Raw genomic sequence first — 24,763 nt, forward strand, 5'->3', positions numbered from 1 at the left:
ATGCTTCTAGAAATAATATAATATCTATCACTTTGGGGGTAGAAAAAGAATTTTTACAAAATGGTAGTACATTTTGTTATAAATTTTACAAAACGTTAGTACATTTTGTAGCAAAAAGATTAGTAATTGAACTCCATTAAAATTAGAAATTTGGTTTATTAAAAGAAACCATTAAAAGGGAGAAAATGCAAGTCACAGAGTGAGAAAAGATACATTTATATTCAACAAGGGACTTTATATAGAGAATAAACACAGAATTCCTAAATAAGTAAAAAGAAAAACGCAAATTTTATAACATCTATAAGATTTGAACTGGTCCTTACAAAAAGGAATCAAATGACCAATAAAATCAATGTAAAGGATTTCAACATCAATAGCTATGAGGTAAATAAAAACTAAAGCCTAAAATGAATGCTGTAGCTTCATCACAGCAGTGGCAATAATTAATAATAATAATAAAAGATGATTTTAAGTGTTGGTGAGGATATGGAGCAAATAGATTGTTCATTCACTATTGGTTAGACTATGGATTGGTACAACTGCTTTAGAAAACAGTTTTACAATATTTACTAAAGTTTAGCTTATAAATACTTAATGAGTTATTAAACATAGACCAAGATTGTTTGTGGCAGTTTTTCCAAAATCTTCAAACAACACAAATGTCCACCAATAGAATGGTAAATTCTATTGGGCTCTATGAAGCATGGAAATCTCACAGACACAATGGTGAGTGAAAGAAGCAAGACACAAAATAATTTGTAAAATTTTATATGATTTCTACAAAACTCAATCACAGGTAAAAAAATTATGATGAGAGAAATCAAAGTAACCACTCTCTTTGAGATGTGGTAATAACTGGGAGGGGATGAAATGGAGACTTCTGGGATGATGGTAATATTCTATATCGTCATCTGAATTGTGACTATGTGAATGCACTATCACTGAGCTGTACAAATTATAATCTGTGTACTTCTCTGTTTGTGTGTGATACTTCAATGGGAGTAAATTGAGATTAAAATAAATTGTGAGGCTGTAAGAAAAGAAGAAAATGAAATAGTTCTATGTAGCTAAGATTTTATTTGTCTTTGATTTACTATTGTATGTGCATATTAGATGCTAAAATCTACTTTATTTTGGACAAAAAAAAGTCAAAATTATTTCAAAAGAAAATTATTGTTTAAAAAATATTATAATTCCACTTTGTCAAGTACATGTCTTTAAATTGTTCTTAGATTACTAAATAACTTTGTAATTAACTTTTATCTAGGTGCCAATTTGGGATATAGCAGATCTATCTTTGGACTCTGTTTTTCTACTGATTCACGAGGCTATGCATGTTCAGAAGTTCAATTATGTTATTCATTTTATTTTTGGATAAGTTTAGAATTAGCCTGACTGTTTCCAGTAAGGCGTAAAAACAATATTGGCATTGTTCTGTAGCTATATTTTCAAATTAGACTTCATTGAATTAATATTGTTTTCCTAGCTAATGATAGAATGTGTATTACCATTTGTTCAGCTGTTTGAAAATGTTCCACAATGGTGTTTAATCATTTTTTTCATAGAGATTTTTTTTTTATTTCTTATATGTTTGTTTCTTAATTTTCTATCTTTTTCATTCTACTGATGGGTTATTTGATATTGCATGGTGTTTTCCTTCATGGAGTATGGGAAAGCCACTTAAAAAAATAAATGATCTGATAAACAGCTACCTAAGCACATTCTCTCAGAGTACAAAAAGCCTTCGTTGTTGTTTTTCTTGTGTTTCTAGGTACCCAGTTTTACCATCTGTAAATTGTGATAATTTTATTTCTCTTTCCAAGTTTTTGACCTCTAATTTCTTGTTTCATTTTTTCAATTGCAGTGGCCCACTCTGCTCATAAAAATAACACATGCTTTATGAAGTCTTGATTAGGGATCCAGCTCAGAATCTGTAGGCAGGGAAAATAGGATGGTTGACTAAAAATAACAAATTCGGTGTTCATCTTCTGCAGTCTTCTTAAAAGACATTATATGGTGAGGAAGAGGAAAAAGGAGAACTATACTCTTATAACAATTATTACAGGGCCAGGTACAGTGTCTCACACCTGTAATCCCAGCACTTTGGGAGGCTGAAGTGGAAAGATCACCTGAGGCCAGGAGTTCAAGATCAGCTTGGACAACATAGCAAGACCCCATCTCTTAAAAAAAACCAAAAATTAAAGTTAGCAGGGCATGTTGATACATGCCGTAATCTTAGCTACTCAGGAGATTGAGGTAGGAAGATCACTTTTGAGGATGAAGTGAGTTATAATTGTGCCACCATACTCTAGCCTGGGTGATACAGAACCTTTCTCTAAAATAAATTTTTAAAAAAATTATTGTAACATTTTCCATAAAGAATTGAAGTAAATTTATCATTATATATAATATTATATATAAAACTCTATATGTATATTTATATACCCTAGGCTTCTAACAGATCACATCTGTTTTCGACACATGGGAACAACATTCAAATAATCACTCTAATTCAAGGCGTGTATATTTATAATCTTAAAATATATAACACATCTTTTTAAGCTCATTGATAAGAGTTTATGTACTAGTCAGTGAGTGGACAAGGGTTATTGCAGAAAACTACACTTGGCTGGAGACGAATTTTGTCATGAAAACATGAAGGCAGAGCCCTAATTCCACTGTGCAGTACTTATTTGCAGGGAAGGAAATAAAGATTGTCATCCAAGTCATTACCAGTGATGAAATAACTTCTCCCTACCTCAGATTCCACCAATAGTATCTTCTGGGTTTTCAAACATTTCCTTCTAAAAAGTTCTAGCAGCAAATGTAGTGAATCTATAATGGCAAAAGGGGGATTGAGGAATGGAATCTCAAGAGGCTCTCCATATATGTGAACTTTCTCTTAAGCGTTCTCTTTTCTGTAAAAGAACCTCAACATTTTTTCCTCTTTACCATGACTTATCTATATTTGCTTGCATGTAAATATATTTTAAAGAATATTAAAATTACTTTCCTGAGAGATGTGCCAGTTTATTTTGTGGCTTCCACAGAGAGAGGCCTGCCATTTGAGAAACACCTAACTTTTATGGTAGATTGTAATATTCCATATGTGACTCCCAAGCCCTGAGCCAATAGAGTGGCTGAGGCCAGTACAAACCATACAGTGTTATTAGTATTTTCTAACTTACATCCACATTTCCATCTTTTATTTCAATCTCTGAATAGAACCAGGTGACTTATCATCAAAAATATATTTCAAGAAATGGTTGCACACTAAACAGCACCACTCTGCAATGTAATAAATGAAGCATACTTTTGTTTGCTGCATTGTCATATTTGTTTGAGCCAATGGAGGTATATATGCCAGAATTACTTTGTATAAATAAATAAAAGCCTAAAAATTATGTACTTTTGTAAGTTCTTGAACACTATGTAGGATGAAAGGAGAAATAAATATGAACAATATTGGCTTTAAAAAAACAGTCAGGCTCTAGCAACTATTTCGAAAGGCTAGCAAACTTACTTTTTATTTATTTCAATCCCCTTAGCTATTCTGAATTATTTAAATGATATATGTTTATACCATGTAGAAGCCATTTGTGTGTTTATCCAGGGGCAAATTATAGAACAATGTGTTTCGTATAGAAGTCTATTTTTGATGTTCTATTTTTCACACTAAAAAAACTTGATGCAGCATGGGTCAGTGGGCTGAAACTTGTGCCAGTTCTTTTTATTGCAACATTAAATTTGGAATCTTTCTCTGGAGTAGGCAGAAGACATGTAATCTATTAGAGTGTGGGCAAAAGATTTTTTTTTCCTCTATGACACTTGTATTTCTGTTTTCTACACGTCGTTACTCTAATTATTCTATTATTTTGTGACAAAAAAGCATGTAATTGTGTGTATGCATATTTGTATGTATGCATAGGTATATCTGTGCATTGTGTATAATATAATGTATTAAATTGAAAGATATAAAATGGAATATAATAGTGGTTAAGATAAATAGCGAGTAAAAGCAGATAGCTTACATTCCAGCTGTATCACTACCTGAGTGATTTTGAAGTTATTATTTAACCCCTTCAAGCCTTAATTTCCCTATCTATAAAGTGATAAAAATAAAAATTTTTATTTCATAGAGCTGTTACCAGAATTAATCCAGGTGACCCATGTAAAATACTATGCAATTGCTACTTGCTAACTCCTATTATTACAATTAGCTTTCAATAAAGATTTGAATATTGGCAATAGCTTTTTAAAGCCATTTAGTTATAATTATATCATCATCCCTTGGTTCCAAAATTTACTGTTATCTCAGGCAAGTTATCTACCCTCTCTGAGCCTCAGCTACTCATTCCTGAATAATGATAATAATATTACCTATTTCATGTGTTGTCTCAAAGATAAATGAGATGAAACATAGAAGGTGTTCAGAACTGGGTGGCACATGGTAAGTGCTCAATAAATATTTGTCAACATTATTGTTGGCTTTTCTACTAATATCATATTTTAATTTAATGAACTAAGATTTAATATTTTACTTAATTTCTCTTGTTCTATCTTTTATACTCCTTTCCAGTTTCAAGAAAATCTCTTACATAAAACTTCATTCTCTATAAATTATATATGTGTCATTTTTTTTCCTTAAATCAGTAACTAAACTTCCTTAGGAGACTATTAAATACGAAGTGCATATTTATCTTTATTTTCTACCTCAAGGCAAAGAACTCACCTTTTATATTATTTGATGAGGAATGGCAAGGTTGTTGCTCCTCCTCTGGTACCCTCCACCAGGGCCATATTGTATAGTAGAGACACGTCAGTCAAAATACACAGAAGACCATAGTTCTTAGCAAGGGCTAATAAAACATAAATTGCAAGCAGACTGTTTGATAGTTATTGCACTTGTCAAACCAAACAAGCTATTGCTTGAGTGGTATGACTTAGTGGAAAGCCTTGCAAGTAAACCCCAGCACTTGTATGACCCTGCGGGACTCATGAACTCTCTAATGTCAGCAACATTCCACTGCGTGAACAAAGTCATTGCATAGCATCAATGAGCACACCCCAGAGGCTCTAAGGACAACCTGGGCATAGCTACAAAAAAATGCATCAGTGTCTAATGATACAGAGGTTGCTGTTAGTACCTTAGTACCTGACAAATCTATTCATACCTATCTTAATACAAAACAAATGTATCTTCAAGTGATAGCACCAAAGCCCATTTTAAGTATCACTTCAATCTCCAATCACTTCAATCTCAGCATATTATCACTTTTTATGCTTTATGGATCTTTCTCCACTATTACATCTTTCATAAATAAGAATGTATAATATTTAGGATTCTTATGCAAATTAAATGAGTATGATAGAACTTGTATTACCTTCTAAACCAAACCCAAGAGCTCTGAACATAGCAGCAAGTAATGTTTTCCTTTAACCTATTTTTCTTTTTTTTTTTTTTTGGAGGGGAGGGTAGTGAAAAAAACATATAATTTTGTTATCCTGAAACTAATTTATCATGTTTCACTGTTTTTATCTTTATATTATTTCATAAAACAGTGTTTTCCTAGTATTTATATGAGTTGCTTACTGTTTCACATGGTTATTGCATATTGCCCTAATAAGTACTTAAAGGGAACCATCCATATTTCATGCAATGTACAGTTTAATTCAAATTGACAAACTTTTTTTCCAGAAATTAAGATTGTCAGAGGATGTGCCTAACTATGATGGTAGAGTTTGCAATTTCAATAATTTTTAATCATGTCTCTTCATGTTGTTAAATGTTGCTAGTTGCTACCATTTATGTCATATATATTTTTCAACAAAATACATAGATAGCATATATTCCGGAAAATGAGTTAATTTGGGCAGTGTTTCCTTCTATTTTCTTTTGTTGTGTTCTTTTATATCTGAAGCACTTGCAAATTTCCTGTGTAAATATTGAAAAAAATTAGAAACAATATATGTGTAAATGAATAAAAGAAGCAGATGACAGTTACCCTGTTACTCTTAAATATAGTACCTTTGTTTCTTGGCAGGGGCAAGATGGCCTATCTGTTCTTCCTACCTTCCACATACCCTCGTCCATTTAGACACATTTCTTGACATCTGTAAGTCTCAGTATCTTCACCTGTGTAAAGAAAATAATACTTCCATATTCTTAGGTTTGCCCTGAGTCTAAAATGAATGATGCATATAAAATGCATAACACAGAATAGATGCTGGACAAATTTAATTCTTCTCTTCCTTTCTCCTTTTGTTGAAACTAGTAATTAACAGTTGAAAGTGGAATCTCTTAACTATACATTTAATTTGAGATGCAATTACAAGGATATGTTGGCTTCTGAATGAGAAATTGATGCTTGATGAAGGTAATTCTTACTGGAATGAATAGAAATGAATTGAAGATTAGAGACTTCAAAGCTGTGAATCTATGTCAGCATATAGGTCTTTGCACAGACAAACTGCATGGCATTGGGAGATTATGATGCAAAAAATAGATTAAAAATAGGTTTTAGAAACTCTTTGAAGCGAAATAATTATAGTTTTTATATGATAGAGTATAAAAAAAGAGAGGATTACCTTTTCATTCTAAATCTGTTTAAATTAAATAATAGAGCTTACAACAGTGTTGTCAAAATTTTAATTAAGGACACTCAGACTGTCTCAAAAGTTATGTTGGTTTTTAGAACATAAAGCTATGGATTCATATTATCGAGTAATAAAAATGTTAGTATGAGTAAACTAAGAGTGACACATATACCTATTTCAAGCGATGAGATCAATTATGAAGTTCAGACAAAACAGCAGTACATGGAATGATAGTGTATGTTCCAAAAGAAAACACAATATTTAAGACTATTACTATACATAGTAAGAGGTGGGGCAGAATAAGTTAGGATGGCCGAGGGATAACTAGCTGATGCATAGCTCCTCCATCCCCTAAAATGGAAATTTCACTTCAAAGTGACAGGCCAAGGCCAATCCTTGGTAAGGGCCAAAAAGAAGGAGGGTCTCTATGAGTTAATCATTGTGAGCTGACCTCAATTGTTCTTCATGCTCCACTAATGCAGAGATAGGGCGACAGCATTTCTTTTCATTGATAATTGCTGACTGAGTTTGGAAATACTGAATTTGAGAAGAGAGGAGCAGAGGTAGGGAAAACAGCTTTTTATTCATTGCATAAATGCTGCCTATTCAGCTGTGGCAAGCGGGAAGTTGCCAGTGAGAGAGGAGAATCACAGGGTGCCTATTAAATTCAGTTTCTGCTCTTGATTCAGTCTTACCGCTTGGTAAACAAAGCTTGGGTTTAAATGATTTAGGCTTTACGAGTCCAGACCAAGTTTCTTCTACTCAAAGAGTGGGTCAGTTTGTGACCAGCCTAACTAAAAATTCATAAATATAATTGTTTAATCTGTTGTGTAAATTGAGAGTCACTCTGGATTTTTAATCCCCATTTACTTTTCTTTCGGCAATGCTCTGCTGTATCCAGCATGAGAGGAATCTGACTCATACACAATGGGAAGCTCTAGATGTTTTTGCTTCTGAGATGTACTCAGTTTATTGTGGTTTCTCCATTCATCATTTTATACTGTCCTTGACTGAAACTGGACTTGAACAGAATTCTCCTGAGTTACCTCAGAACAGAAAATCTTAGTCTAGTCACTGTTTATTAATGCAGACAGTAATACATAATGAAATGCCATTAATTCACAGATGCAATATTGGTTTCTAATTTGAGGCATCACATATAATTATCAGTAGATTAGTTACTCAGATTCACAGCCTGGTGACTGTGGGGAAAATGTGCCTAATTCTACTACCTGAACTGTCAGAAAATAGAATGATGTCTATTTCTTACGAGGGCAACTAGGAAATCTCTGAAGCCTTCACATCGTTATAAATTTATGGCTCAGTCCATAAAGAGAGCTCCAGAAAATCAGCTCTGCTGCTTGTTATTTCTCCACAGCTCTCATCTCAGACTGTGCTTGCAAAGAGCTTCGTCTTAGAAAAAGCACTTTATTTCAGTGCAACAGTTAGAGGCCATTATCCTGCTGGATTTGGGGGTAAAGGGCATCAAAACATGGCAGCCGTATTTCTAAAGCCCTGACTTCGGAAAGTTTAAAGGAGTTCAACGTTTGATCAACCTTTTGGGGGGCATGCTTCTTATTCATGGCATGAATTCCTAACCTCTGACTCTGTGTTTGCTTAGCTAATATAAAGCATTTGCACCCCAGAGCAACCCTGCTTATGCTCACAGCTATTGTTCAAGACTAGGTTCAGAAAGTGCTTTTCCATTCTGGGAAAGAGGAACAGGCATACTGAAGCTTCGATTATATATTCACAAAGGCTGGCCTTTTTGCAAGGAAGTATAAATGTTTGTAGAAAACATTGTCTATCTTGGCTTTGAGGCAAACACAGTCAGCAGGGAAGTGTAGGGATGTCAGGTAAACATAATCAAGCCATTTGTGGGAAATAAGAGAGGAGAAAGAGGGAGATTAATGAAGCCTGGATTCAGGCAGCCTGTTTCCCAATCTATTTAGCTAGATTGTCTTTCTCTAATTGTTTTTCTCCCAGGATCTTAAAAAACAGAGAGACAATTTCAATATTATAAAGCTAAGCTTTATTATTAGCAACTTCAATTTTTTCACAAAGAAATATGTACAGTATTATAGTAGCAACCAGTAAAAACTCTAGTTAAGGATTTGCCAACAATTCCAGGATAGACTCTTGTTTGGAGATTTCTGTTTCAAAAGTTAAATATTTGCTTTAGGGTAAAATGATACAAATATTCTCATCCCAAGAGCATTTTCCTTTGTTCAACATTTTTTTAATCTTCAAAAAAGTGAGATTTGTCAGTGTTTTTCTGAAGACTTTCATTCATATCTTACATGAATGTTAATAGTGTGAAGACATAAAATTAAGATTCAAATTAGTCATTGAGAGTAGAATTATAAACAGTAGTAATCATCTCAAATTCAAAACTATTTTTCTATTATGGTGAATCTAGCTGAATGTCAATCGTCTATAAAAATGGGAAATAAGGATGGGTAAATTAAGTACTTAATTTATTCCTAAACCTCATGCAAATTAATAATTTTCTTCTTTTCTTTTCAGTGGTCCCTACCAACCATCAATCAGACCAATAAATAAACTTGAACAACAGTAGCACTATTTTGTAATCAACTTTCAGAGACATACATACATTATTAAGCAGGGAAATGGTCATATAAGCAATAAGAAGGAATTCAACAATGATCTAGAATGAGACTAGTGACTCACGGATAGACTTTGAGGAAATTCATGGATCCCAGATATTCAACAGGTTTAGTGTATGTGCATGCATGTGTATGAATATGCCTATACAGGACTATGCATACTATGTATATACTATGTATATGTGCTTGTTTTTTTCTGACAAAATCAGTTTAAGTGTGAACTAATTTAAATAATTCCATTTATCAGTTTATGAACAATTAGTATATGACTGTACTATAGTAGAATTACCCTAGCTCATCTTAGTATCTTCTACTGAAGTATCTAGAACCTCTAGGAAAATCTAATATAGCCTGAAATATTCTTTCAAGTATATGCTTCATAGCTAAGTATTCATCATTTTATGCAAGAAAGAAAATGGTGAGGATAAGAATGTAAAACTTAATATATTAGGCAAAGCACTAGTGCACAAGAAGCCTTGAAGAGAAACATTCATAAAAATTATAGTGAATGGAAACAAAAATGGGTGATAGAAGAAGTTTATGTCTTTGTCTCAACAATGTGACCTTGGGCAACTCACAGACTTTTCAGCTTTCTTTGTCTTCATGTGTAAAATGAGGCTGCTAATGACTCTAACAATACATTATTGCATGATTTCTTTTTATCAGTGAACATAGATATTCACTTTTTTCCTATCCAATTTTGGGTTAAGAGAATTTAAAAGAAAAGACAGATTTTAGTTAAATATCTTAGAAATCTTTGGGAAATTTTTAATTATTTTTATTGTAAATTCTAATGAAGGTTGGGATTATTTTTCTTCTCTTTGCCTATTTTTTGTCTTATATTTTCCTTCCCCCATAATCAAAAGAAAGCAAAACATAAGGAACTTTTTCTCTTTTTTTCTGCTAAGATGATTGGTAATCCTTAAGTGGCTACAAATATCAGATAAATTTAGACACAAAGACATACTAGACCTGAAAGACCTGCCTGTTAGTCCTTAAAAGGTCAATACTGAAGCAGTACCAGAATATATTGGAAAGTCAGTGGAGTGGTATTGGATGACATTACAGCAAGAGAAAAAAAAAGATGAATGAATAGAAGCATTAAATAAAGCAGTGTTAGTGTAGGCAAATACTTAATCTTTCTATTTTCTAAAATGGGGACAATAACAGAATCTAAATAGCAATGTTAATATGAAAATAAAAATTATAATACAGAATAATTATATAATTCTTAGCTACTATTTTTCTTATTAATAACAAAGTCAACTCACAAACAATTATGTGTGGCACTGCAAGGTATTGAAAGAACAAACTTTGCAAGTATATACTGGAAGAGAACTAAAAAATAAGTTGGCTCTACTGGGAGCACCTTTGGAATAAGGATGTACTACCTGTTCTTCCCTCCTCTCCTCATAATGTTATATATTAGGAAACTACTTCAGTGAGATATATTAGTTAATGCATATTTGCTATATAGCCCCATTACTTCATTAGTTACGTAGTGATAATTCAGAGGCTTTATATTATATGTGCATTCCAAAGCACATAACAAGATGATAAAAATATTTTTTTTTCTGAGCAAAGCATCATCTTCACACTGACTTAAAACAGTATTTTTGAATTCTGTACAGTGGCGTTTTGAATGTTTCTTTGTTCATAATTATATCCCAGTCTAGATATGAATTTTAAGAAAAGTTTCCAACATTTATGAAGGCACGGAGGAGTATTGAAGCCTATCAGATCAATGATCTTAGCATTGTAAGTTATTTCAGCTCCACCACACAGCCTCTATTCAGCACTATTCTAAAACTCTCAAAGTAGGAACCATAAAAAGTACATTAAAACTTTATCTAATGTTGATTCTGCTTTTAAGAATATATTTTAAGCAGTTTAGATATTTATGGTAGCTTATATTTTATTGAATTTATTTAATACATTTAATCAATTGGCAGAAAATGTATATTATTCTCTGGGGTTTTCACGAAGAGTAGTCATTAGTGTCATCATCACTATTGTATTCTTTTGTTAAGAAACTATTCATTATCCTTTTCTTTCTGTTGTTAAATCAAAGAACACATCACACTAACACAATATTTTGTTTCCTTTACCTCAGTTTTGTTTCCTTTGTGCAGTTTCCTCCTACAACTTCCTTTCATCTCTTTCAACTCTCTTTCTGACAGGATATGGACCTAAGCTATATAACTATATAACATATCACATATATTATAATGAAATATTTACATACATATTTATACATTCCAAAACACTCATTTAAACATACATAATGTGATTCAGCATTCAGCTATTTTACATTCTTATCACTCAACACCTTGATGCCTACAACTTCACTAAATTATCTGTTGCTGCATAATAACACTAAAATTAGGAAGCTTGAAACAAAAAATATTAAGTATCTCACATAATTTCTAAGAGTCAGGAATCTAGCAGCAGCTTATCTCTGTCGTTCTGGCCCCAAGTCTTTCTTACGTCAGTCAATCTGTTAGCCCAGGTTGCATTTTTCTGAAGGCTTGAGGAGGGCTGGAGAATCCACTTCTCAGTCCACTCACATGTCTGTTGGGCGGAGACGTCAGGTCCACACCACGTGGACTGTTCATAGAGTTGTGCACCACATGGCTTGCTTCCATAGAGAGATTGAAAGAGAGTGACCATGATGGAAGCCATGGTATCTTTAGAATGTAATCTTGGAAACCACAAACCTTGCTTCCATAGAGAAAGAGAGTAACCATGAAGGAAGCCATGGTATCTTTAGAATATAATCTTGGAAACCACAACCATCATTTCTGTTGTATTTTCTTGGTCCTATGGACAACTTATGTGGAAATGAACTATATAAGAATGTAAGCAGATGACAATTTAAAGTAATCATGAGGACTACTATAGCCAGCATTAAAACTAAATATTTGGATAGCAACTGGGTTTTCATTAACATTTTCTGTCTCACAGTAATAAAGCTTTTAATTTAGGAGTGTGTATGTGTAAGTTTTATTGAGATATCATTTGCATGAAATGTATTCTTCCAAAGTGCATAATTTGGTGTGTTTTATGTTTATGCAAAACAAAGTTATACAGCCATTACTGCTATCTAATTCCAGACAATGTCATCACCCCAAAAGAAACTCTATGACAATTAGCAGTCATTTGCTGTCCTCTCTCCTTCCTACATTCCCTGATGACTAGTATTCTATATTCTGTACCTATGGATACGATTAATCTGGCCAATTAATATAAATTGAACTATATAATATGTGGCTTCTTGAGTTGATATCTTTCTTTCATTTAGCATAATTATTTCAAGGTTCATTTATGTTGTAGCATGTATAAGCACTTAATTCCTTTTTATGACTGAATAATATTCCATTGCAAGGATATAGCACATTTTGTTTATTCATTCTTCAGGTGACAGACATTTGGATTATTTCTACTTTTTGAATAATATGGATAGTACTGCTAAAAACATATGGATAAGTTTATGTTTAAGCTTACATTTTTATTCTTTTGGGTATATACCTCGGAGTAGATTTTCTGGGTCATTCGCCTGGTTTTAATGCCCTCTCCCACTACCTGATCTTAAGAGAGTCAAAATATTTACTATTTTGAGGAACTGCCAAGATGTTTTCCAAAACGGCTGCACCATTTTGCATTTTCACAAATAATGAATGAGTTTAAATTTCTCCACACTTTCACCAACACTTGTTATTATATTTTTTATTTTAGCCATTCCAGTTGATCCATCTTAGTGGGCATAAAGTGATATCTCATTGTGGTTTTGATTTGCATTTCACCTTAGTATATGTCTTTTTGTAAACATGTAAACATCCCTGTTGGAATAGTATGCAGTCTTCGAAGGAAAGAAGGAAGGAAGGAAGGAAGGAAGGAAGGAAGGAAGGAAGGAAGGAAGGAAGGAAGGAAGGAAGGAAGGAAGGAAGGAAGGAAGGAAGGAAGGAAGGAAAGAAGGAAGGGAGGGAGGGAGGGAGGGAGGGAGGGAGGGAGGGAGGGAGAGAGGGAGGGAAAGGAAGGGAAAGGAAAGGAAAGGAGGAAGGAAAAAGAAAGGAAAGAGTACACACACCTACATACCTATATGTACATTTAACAAGAAATCCTTTAAAAATTGAGGACATTCACATATTAAGTTTCCAAGTAATCAGCCTCAGATTGGCATTGGTATCCAATGTGTATTTATTGTTTTAAATTAAATGTGTTAAATACAAGGAAAAAAAAAACACACTGTTATCATTAATCCTGAGTTATAAGCCAAAATCAGAGTTGAACTCATCAGGTTCCAGTAGATTCCATACTAACAGGAATCCAGAGATAGATTCTTGATTTGTCGTCCTGTCGTGTTGATTCCTGTCATGGGGCTACAAGACAGGGGTGGTAGTTTCAGATTTAAATAAGCCATGATGAAACACTGGAGAAAAAGTATAGTCAGAAAGAACAGGAAGACCCTCTTAAGATCAAGTAGAGGGAAAGTGTTTCAAAATAGAGAGAATAGGACTGTGGTTGCTAAATGTATAGCAGTCTGTCGCAGCTACAGAGGCACATTTAGATCTACCCTCACAAAACAACTAGATTGTCAGATTTTCAGCTGTGAAGAGTTCAGTTAGCTGACACTCTCCAGTACCAGTGCCTTCAGGATGTAACATGGCATTTGCCTAAAGCAATGTGCCTCCCATTCTTTGCGGACAGACCTTGCCAATGGCTGGGCATGGTACAGATACAAAGCCTGGCCATTTTCGGCTCATTCAAGACTCCTCTTCTAGCAATCTTTGTGCTTGAGCTTCGGATTAGGCTGGGTGGGACTTTTCAGAGCTGTAGTGCAGTGCAATCTGAGACATTTTCTACCTAACCTTCCATCATTACCCTTTTCTTTCGCAGGTGTCAGACCTATAGGACTGTCTGAGAATTTCACCACCTACTCCTGCTACAACTGTTCACCTTTATCTCTCACCAGTTTTCCTCCAATAAATTTCTTACAATTCTAACTCTGTCTTGACATGTGTGCTAAGTGGAGGACCCAACAGATACAAGAGCTGTCAGTTCTTTGATTTGAAGCCCTCTAAAAATGTGCTATGTCTCCTGTGTGGATGGGGGAAAGAAGGGCTTTACAGTTTCTTAAGAGTATGAGCACATCATAGAAAGCATGCTTGAAATTCTGCAGGAGGCTTATATTTCTAACATCACCATATAATTTTAAACCATTTTAACAATTTTCATGTAAATATTCTTAAATGTAATATATCCCCAAACAACAAAGAAGGTAGATTTTTCTTAAAGGCTCGGAGTCTCCTTTAAATTTTGTCTTAATAACTAAAAATATAAACTATATACCTATAGGTTACTAAGAGCTGTGACACTCTTTTCTCACAATAGCAATGTTTGTAGGCTGCTGATGTCTCACTTCTTACAGGCATGTGTTTCTGTTCTGGTCCTGCATGTCTAAATGAAAAAAAAAAAAAATGTGTGTCTGCAGCTATCACAAGTCTGAACACTCAAGAATTGAGTTTATTTTCTGTTGTTATTTCCATCGTCAACTCATGTACTAGTTTTGACTATTGATTTCATTCACGTTAACTCCTTCCTCTTTAAGTGTATGAAGTTTACTATAATAAAAGGTAATACATTAACACAAAAAAATATGTATTTGCTAAGTTAATGATAGATGGATCCAGAAGCAGTGTGGTGAAGTAGTAGAAAGAACACGTTTTGGAATTTCATAAAATCTTATTATCCATGTGTCCATGACTAAGGCAAGGCATTTTACTATTCTAGACATCTCCTTTAGCATCTGACATATTTAATAACACTACAGGTACTCCATAAGGTTGCTGTACAGATTAAACAATATAAATGTTTACAAAATTTATCAGTATGTAGCACAACTCTTGGTACATAAATAATAGTCCTCTTTAACTTCCTTAAAAAACAGGGAAATTCTTTGTAAGTTAACCAGGGTTTTATCAAACTGATATTTTTTAGCCAGCTGTGGTATAGCAGTTTACCTGCAGCTTATGGCTATATATGATTCATAAAACATGTTAAAAAAATTTTTGTTGAGAACACATGGACACAGAGAGAGGAAAAACACACACTAGGGCCTGTTGAGGGGTTGGAGGATAAAGGGAGGGAACTTAGAGGACAGGTCAATAGGTGCAGCAAATCACCATGGCACACATATACCTATGTATCAAACCTGCCCGTTCTGCAGATGTATCCAGTTTGTTGTTGTTGTTGTTGTTATTTTTACAAGAAATAACGGGAAAAAAAAGAAAAACTTTAGATAAATATAGTAGCATTTACTTGAACAAAGAACAACTCATGAATCAGAAGCTCACAGAAAGAGAAGAGGTTCAGAGAGTTCTCCTGCAGCAGCATGGGCAGTGATACAATAAATGTGACACATCATACCTACAGAGTGAAGGATGAAAACCATGTGATCATCTGAATAGACCCAGAAAAATAATTTGATAACATTCAACATTCCTTCATGATTAAAAATTCTAAACAACTTATGAATAGAAAGAACATATCTCAACACAATAAAGGTCATACATGACAAACCCACAGCTAACATTATACTGAAAAGAAAAAAGCTGAAATCTTGACTCTAAGAATTGGAACAAGATGGGGAAGCCTATATTCGCCATTTCTATTCAACTGGAGATCCTAGCCAGAGCAATCAGGCAAGAGAGAAAATAAAAGCCATTCAAATTGGAAAAGAGGAAGTCAAGTTGTCCCTTTTTGCAGACAACATGATCTTATATATAGGAAAACCTCAAGGCTCTGCCAAAAAAAAAAAAAAAAATCTTAGAATTAAAAACAAATTCAGTGAAGTTGTAAGACCCAAAATCAATATAAAAAATCAGTCACGTTTCTATATACCAATAATGAACTAGCTGAAAAAGAAATAAAGAAAGCAATTCCATTTACAATAGCTACAAAAAATAATAAATTTAAGCCAGGAGGCGAACGACGTCTCCAAAAAAAAAAAAAAAAAAAAACATTAATAAGGGAAACTGGTAACGACATAAACAAATAGAAAGACATTTCATGCCCATGTGTTTAAAGAATTAACATTCTTAAGATAATCATACTACCCGAAGCAATCTACAGAATCAATGCAATCTTTATCAAAACACCATTGATATTCTTCACAGAAATAGAAAAACTAATCCTAAAATTTGTATCAAACCACAAAGAACCAAATAGCCAAAGCAATGCTAAGCAAAAAGAACAAAGCTGGAGGCATGACATGACCTGACTTCAAAATATACCACACAGCTGTAGTAACCCAAACAGCATGGTATTGGTTTAAAAACAAACACATAGACCAATGAACAAAATAGAGAACTTAGAAATAAATTCACACATTTACAGCCAACTGATTTTTGACAAAGTTGCCTAGAACATACTTTAGGGAAAAGATAGTCTCTTCAATAAATTATTTTGGGAAAACTGGAAAACGTATATACAGAGAAATGAAACTAGACCCCTATATGTCAGCATATATAAAAATCAGTTCAATATTAATTAAAGATTTAAACATAAGACCAAAAACTCTAAAACTACTGAAGAAAATATAAGAAAAATGCTTCAAGACATAGATCTAGGCAAAAATTTTATGATTAAGACTACAAAAGCACAGCCAACAAAAAACAAAAATAGACAAATGAGACTGTGTTGAATTGAAGAGCTTGGACACAGGAAAATAAACGTTCAACAGAGTGAAGACAAAAATTTTATAATGGGAGGAAATATTTGTAAACTATTATTTGACAAGGGACTAATATCCAGAATATATAAGAAACTCAAACTCAACAGCAAAAAATAATAAGAACAATCCAATTAAATTGGGGGTAAAGCATCTTTATAAACATTTCTCGAAACAAAACATGCAAATGGCCAACAAATATATTTCAAAATGTTCAATATCACTAATCATCAAGGAAATGCAAATCAAATCCACAATTTCACTCTGGTTAAAACAACTATTATAAAAAATAAACAAAAAATAACAAATCCTCTCAAGAATGTAGAGATAAAAGAACGTTTATACAATGTTGGTGGAAATGTAAGTTAGTACAGCCATTACGGAAAATAATGTAGAGGTTTCTCAAAAAATCAAAAATAGAACTACCAGGCAATTCTACAATCCCACCACTGGGTATTTATTCAAAGGAAAATAAATCAATACATCAAAGGGATATCTGCACTCCCATGTTATTGTAGCACTCTTCATAACAGCTAAGATATGGAATCAACCTAAATGTGTATCAAGAGATGAATGGATAGACAAGATATGGCATATATACACAATGGAATACTATTCAACCATAAAAAGAACAAAATGAATTCACAGCAAAATGTTATTCACAGCAAAATGAATGAGTCTGGAGGACTTTACGTTAAGTTAAATAAGTCTGTCACAGTAAGATAAGTACTGCATGTTCTTATTCATATGTGGAAGCCAAAAAAAAAAAAATGAGTTCATGGAAGTAGAAACTAGAATTGCGGGTATTAAAGGTTGGGAAGTGTCGGAGGGAGGAGAGGATTGGGAGAGGTTGGTTAATGGACACAAAATTAAAGCTACATAGGAGGAATGAATTCTGGTATTCTGCAGCGCTGTGGAGTGAATATGGGTAACTATAACTTATTGTATAATCTCAAAAGGCTAGAAGAGAGGATTTTGAATGTCCACAAAACAAAGAAATGATAGATGTTTGAGGTAATGGATATGCTAATTACCCTGATTGGATCATTACACATTGTGTACCTGTATTGAAATATGACTTCATATTCCATAAATAGGTACATTTATTACATGTCAACTAAAAGTAAAAGGAAAAAATTTTAAAAGAACAAAAATACTAAAAAAAAAAAATGACACTTCTGCGAGTAGGTCTCATAAGTTACACTAATCAGATTAAAATTTTTGTACAGTCCAGAGAAATGTGGATATACTTGAAAAACTTTTAAAAGAGAAAATAAGGTGATGATAATATTCAACTCAATGTAGAATTGTATTTATTTGTGATAAAAGATATCCACCAAAACAATGTATTATTTACAGAGAAACACTAGCACAGAGCATGTTGAAGCCCTCTAGCTTTTTTTGTCACTTAAAAATAAAACACATACACTTTCATACACACACACATAAACACATTAAAGGAAGATACCTTAAACGAAATGCACAAATTCCAGTAATCTAATTATTAAGGTACATTTGCTTTTCTTTAATGTTACAATGCGAGTATATAGATTGACTATGTTTTACACTGATTTTGGTATAAAATATTGTAAACATACAGGACTAAGGAGAATTTAAGATAATGAATATCTGTATGACAACTGTCAAACTATATTTATATATATGTATTATGTGTGCCATGTATTTTTAACCAAGCAAAAAATAAATAAATAAGTAAAACTACCTCTGAATCCCTAACTACATTCCTTACCTCCTCCCTTAGAGATAACAGTTTTCATAAATTTGCTAACATTATTTTCATGGATGTGTTAATACTTGCACATTCATAAATAATATATAACATAATTTTGATGGTTTTTTGTTTTGTATATGTGAAACTATTTTTACATGTAGCTGTAACTCATTAATTTTAACTCCAGTACAGTACATTGACTTAATATCACTCTGTGTATTTATCCTTTGTCTTATTAATGGATGTATAAAGTGTTTCCAAGTATTCGTAATTACAAACAGTACTGCAATCAATACTCATCTATTTCGTTCTTTGAGCACATGCCTGAGAGCTCTTTAGGATAAACCTAGCAGTGGAATTGCTATGTAGTACGGTATATTGCATAGTTTTGTCAGTTTAGACATTCACCAGCAACATATCTATTACCTGGTTTGCACACTCTCATTTGGTATTGTCAGTCTTTTACTTTTTTCAATTTGATGTACATGAAGTACTATCTCACTTTAATTTGCATTTCCCTGATTATAAGCTACTATAATGAGATGGGTCATCTTTTTATATTTTCATTATTATTCAGGTTTTTTATTGGACTTTGTCTTAGATTTATTAACTTGAACTCACTCTTCTATATCAAAACACTCATCTAAGTCACTGGCCTGACACTGAAAGCCTAAGATAGAAATATATGACCAACTGCAATTTAAACCCAGGCATCCTGTAATTAAATACCTTGTTTACCATTTGTTCATATTTAATAAGTAGTATTGCCCATCATATTAAAATAAATTTTACATGTCAATCATTAATAGTATCATAATAAATACATTCAATTTTAGCATGCTATAAAAAATCACTGAATTATTTTAAAATTTCCCACGTAGATTCCAAAACTATACATTAAAGCAAAAAGTGTTAATGAATCAAAATATGAGAAATAATTATCTAAAACATTCCCAAAGGAAAAAAGTACTTAGCTTTACTTGTCTACTTATTCCCATGACCTTTTCCGCGCTATTAAAAAGAAAAAGGAAATTGCCAAATGTTATTTAACTTTTGCTGAGACTTCTCCCTGGAATTTAGAAAAATGGGTGATTGTATCATGTTTATTTTTTCTTTTCTGTGTTTTACAAGCATCCTCTTGTACTTCGATTTTTTTATTCTGTAATAACACATTAAAATAAATCACAAAGTACAGTCTCATATATTTTATTTTGTTTCTGTTGTTTCTGAATGATCTCTGTTTTGATGCCTCCTCACTACATGCTTCATGTATTTCACCCTGTATGTCTGATGTCTCTTCTGATGGCTAATTTTTTCAGGCTTGTTTATAGTTACCAATTATACAAATAGACATTGTTTGAAGAGTTAAAAAGCACAGCTCTCTCCACAGGTGCAAAAATGAATGTGCTTAGAACTAGGTTTCATTTTAATTATCAAATCATCAATATTGATGAGACAGCAGGCTCTTTTTATGATTCTAAAGCCAACATTGTGTTTGCTGTTGGTTTTATTGAACAACTGCATGACGATGCTACTGATGAAAGAGGATGCAGACTTTAAAGCTGCTATAAAACTTGCTTTAAAAATTGAAAAACACAGAAATCTGGATACATGAAATGGTTTTTGAGTCCTGAGAGGATTGATAGCTAATATTAATGTCAAAATACTATCATTAACATACTTCTTATAGGATTGAAACATAAATAATGGTTGGTAGACTCAATACACTTACTGGAAAGTGAAAGTTGCCTATAAGCCATTATACCATATTGCCTCTGAAGTTATATAAATAGAATTTCAGTTCTAGTGGAAGAAAATATAAACCTGAGCTGTGAGCTGTCGGTTGTTCCTTTAGGTATATACACACACACACACACACACACACACACACACACAGAAATATAATTCATACACACAGTTTTTTCTATAAAAAGGAAGTTCAATTAGATGCCATCACTGAAGCACTGAGGTGTAGAAGACCAGCTAGTTCAAAACTCAGTGCTAGAAAAGGATATAAATTTACATGGGAAATGTTACAAATTGGTTACATGATTCCGAAAGCTCTCATCCCCATTGAGGGTGTTTAGGGATAAGAATTTGGGAAAATATGGTTTCTCTAGAGAAAGCTGGGCTATGCTATGAGTCTCCATCCGTAATCTCAGGAATAGAGTTGCCTGCCCTTTCCCTCAGTCTAAAAATGAAGACTTCAATGAGATCTTTCAGAGTTTGGGATCTATTCTCTGAAGCAGGGTGGATGCAATGACCCAGGGCTAATGGCAGAAGTAAAGGAGAGGGGACCACGTTGCTTGGCAAGTCCTTCCAGAGTTTGTTGGACATGTGAATGTTTCCCATGACTTGAGTTGTGCTCAAAGGGCTTAAGAGTGGAACGGAGAGGAAGAAAATAAAGTGAAAAATGATGAGGAAAGAAGAAAGAGGGAGTGAAAAAGGGAGAGAGAGAGAGAGAGCATGAGACTCTAAGATTTTGTCCAGTAAGTTTGCCATTTGGAATCTCAATAAGCCTCTTCAGAGACAAGGCAAAGTTTTCCTGGGATTTCTATTTGCATCAGAAGAAATAAATTTTGAGCTATGTGGTGGCCCTCCACTGTATCACCTTAGTAAAACTGGATGTACATTTCCTAGAATTCCCTTCTCTGTATAGTATCAGGCTATGCTGGCCATAGGAGAAATCTGAAAGGCATCGGGAAGGGAGAAGTAAAGCTTAACCATTGAGCTCTGAAGGTCAGTAAAGAGATCAGGCATTTTACAGCCATAGTTGTGGGTTTTCTGGCTCACTTAGTTAGCATGATGCCAAATCTGAACCCGTAACTCCTCCATGTCCCTTCAGATGTTCTTTAGTTACTCCAAGTTCTTGGCCAAGTGTATGTGTGCAGCTCATGAGCAGAGTGCCATTTTTTCAACTGCAGGTGTGAACAGCAACGTTGGAGGCAATGAGTCTCTGACATGGGTCATTTTATTAGGCCATTCTCACACTGCTATAGGGAAATACCTGAGATTGGGTAATTTGTAAGAAAAGGAGTTTTATTGACTCACAGTTCTACAGGCTGTACAGGAAGCACAGTGGCATCTGCTTCTGGGGAGGCCTCAGGAAGCTTCTAATCATGGCAGAAGGCAAAAAGGGAGCAGGCACATTACACGGTGAAAGCAGGAGCCAGAGAGAGAGGCAGGCAGTGCCATACACTTTTAAACAACCAAATTTCACTAGAACTACTCACTATAGTGAGGACAACACCAAGAGGGTGGTATTAAGCCATTCATAAGAAGCTACCCCATGATGCAATCACCTCCCATAGGCCCCATCTCCAACACTGGGGATTACATTTCAACCTGAGATTTCTGTGGGGACACATGTACAAACTATATCAGGCATAGTTTGTCCTGAAGGTCCCACTTCTTCCATGCTAGTCCAGGCTGTCTCTGCTTCCATCTGTATCCAGGTTTCCGTTTAGACTGCTGGTCTAGCTGACCTATAGTATCTACAGGTTCCTCATCAGATGCAGAGCAACTGACTGCTCTACTAGCTCCTCTCATTGTGAGATGCCTATGATCAATCCTTATTCTGTGTCTCCCTTAGCAGTTTTGCTTCTCTGATCAAACTCAGACCGATACAAGCTATAAAAGGAAGAGGGTGCGTCAGTAAAAATTGACACCCTCAACGATACGGGGAGGGGTTAAGGGGAATCCCCAAAGAAACCATAAGCGTGCCCTGCCCTCGGGAAGGAATCAGCTTTCTCCTTCAGCCAAGCCCAGAAAACAATTTGATTGGCACAGTCTGTAGCCACAGGAATCCAGGTTTTCTACCTACAACAGAGCCTGACTGGAGAAAAAGGAGTATCTGTCATTTTGCCTGAAATTGGATACTTTGCTTTTTAATTTACAGGTGTGGGCATCCATTGCACTGAAATAAGACTGATTTGTGACTTAAGGTGATAGCAGCTTGAATTAGCTAAGAGGGAGCAGAAAAAGCTATGGGCTGCCAAAATTTTTATCCCAGCTACAGGTGAAAAATGTGCCCCACTAACAAAGTTAAATGTGCAGGATGATAAGACATAAATGTGATTCCGATTGCATCCACTACTTGTGTTATTCACTACATTCATTGCACCACTATTTTTGCTTTCTTTATTTCCCAGGTATGTGTTTGCTTACTTCACTGTTCACATGTTCAGCTTCTTCCTTTTTCCCCTATTTTGTTTTACTTTTGTGTTTTCTGCTTTGCACTAACATTATCACCTATTTGTAAATGTCTCTTTAAGCAATTCTGATTCTATATTGAGCACCTGTTTCACTTTTGTTCAGTGACAAAACAAGCAAAGTTGCAGCATCAAAGAAAAATTACTAGTCGAAAGGTTTGAAATTGTTTCCCCCTAAAATGAGAAGGAAATAACCACAATCCTTTTTGGAAAGCGGCAGGGTATAAGGCTGATTAGAAAAAGACACCTGTTTGCAATTTAGCTACTGCAGGTCCATGAAAATTGTGCTTATGCAATATTACTGAGGACTTTTAGAGAACACAGCCTGATAAAGGATGAGAATTTATTTCCTAGTGAAGACTACATCCCAAGGGAAAATGGGCTAAGAAAGTGCCTAAGTGTGGGGGTTTTTAAATTCACAATAAACATTATGATCCAGAGCATCAACTAAAAGATAAAATGAGTAACAATAGAAACAAATTATTGATATGAAAATAACACTAAAGATATGCAAAACAACCTCATCTTTGACCTGCTTATTTGCTATACAGACTGGTAAGTCTGATGGGATTCCACTCCCACTTTTAGTGACTGGTTTATGGTGGCTAAATTTTCTCTTTCTTTCAAAGAAATTATTTTGAATAGAAATTAATTAGAGAAGAAGGCATAGAAAAAAATGTTATGTGCAAGTGGAAAATAACTTTCAGAGGAATTAATGTTGGTTTTATACCTATTGCTCATTTGGACAGTCCAATCCTGTCCTCTAGGGCAGTAATAATGACAAATAATCTAAGCCTACAGGTTGCTGTAGATACTCTAATGCAAGGAAAACTTGAAAAGTTACCAGAAGAACAAGGTTCTCTGACTCAATAAGACTCAATGAGCTGCCAATGCTAACATTTGGCATAACATTGAATGCACAGTATTAAATAGATATGGAAATCTATAAATAAAGGGGAAAGTGCTCATGTTTAGTAGCAGGTAAGAAAAGAGTAAGTTTAAGAGAAAATCAGGAGAGCAGATACACTTTGGGAATGAGGGAATCAGAGAGTGAAAGAGGCAGAAACTGTAAACTGTTCACAAAAAATTGAGTGGCTATTATATTACAGTGCAGGTTTATTCAAGAAAAGTTAAGTTTTCTGTAAAGGCAGCAATGCCCATTCTCCACTCTTGTTACCCTGGCAACACAAATTCTTTCTCATAATAATGTCATTATAATAACAAAAAATGAACAAAAATGATATGAGAAGTGATTAGGGGGCAGGTCTCAATCCACCTTGGAAAATGCTCTGGGGAAGAATACGAAAGCTATTTGTTCCATAAAAGAGTGAAAGCGTGAGGAAGTTCACTGAATTGAATGAAAATAAGTTGAGTGGATTACCTTTAAATGCTTGAACTGACATACATACCACACAGTTCTCTGCTTGGATTGAGGCAAATGGAAATCCTGCCTGCCTTGTCATGTACTTGAGAAGGCCACACTCTAGTCTCTTTCCAGCTGTATCCCTGTGTATGAGGTGAGCTGTTACTGGGTCCATCGGGATATATATAGCCAAAACCCATGCATCACCTTCCAGACCATAGTACTGGTTCTAGTGCCCCAGAATTCCCTACCTGAATCACTCCAAGTCTGTTTTCACGGCCTACAAGTGTCCGCTTTAGGATAGATTACCCCATTGTTGTGGGTACCGCTAGTCCAAACTGTTGGCCAGGGGGAGGTTGTTTGTGGGAACTAGACAGATTTAGAAGTCCAGGCTACAGTGTTCAGCCCCACAGTGTGAGATTGATCCAGGAATGAATGAGCATTGGGACACTGTGCAGTCCCAGTAAAGCACTAAATTCTTTATTTCTAGGTAATTATGTGAAG

General features: G+C 34.3%; 1 long non-coding RNA gene across 1 annotated transcript in view; it reads right to left on the minus strand.

The window, feature by feature from the left end:
- Nucleotides 1-13,393: 13,393 nt before the first annotated feature.
- Nucleotides 13,394-24,763, minus strand: part of LOC139362366 (uncharacterized) — a 43,619-nt gene continuing 32,249 nt past the window's right edge. Inside the window, exons 2-3 of the long non-coding RNA XR_011621161.1 lie at nucleotides 14,574-14,681; nucleotides 13,394-13,603 (exon numbers count right to left, since the gene is read on the minus strand). This is a non-coding gene — a long non-coding RNA (uncharacterized lncRNA). The remainder of the gene's footprint in view (nucleotides 13,604-14,573; nucleotides 14,682-24,763) is intronic.

The sequence above is a fragment of the Macaca nemestrina genome, chromosome 3, assembly GCF_043159975.1.
Source record: "Macaca nemestrina isolate mMacNem1 chromosome 3, mMacNem.hap1, whole genome shotgun sequence".
Lineage (NCBI taxonomy): Eukaryota > Metazoa > Chordata > Mammalia > Primates > Cercopithecidae > Macaca > Macaca nemestrina.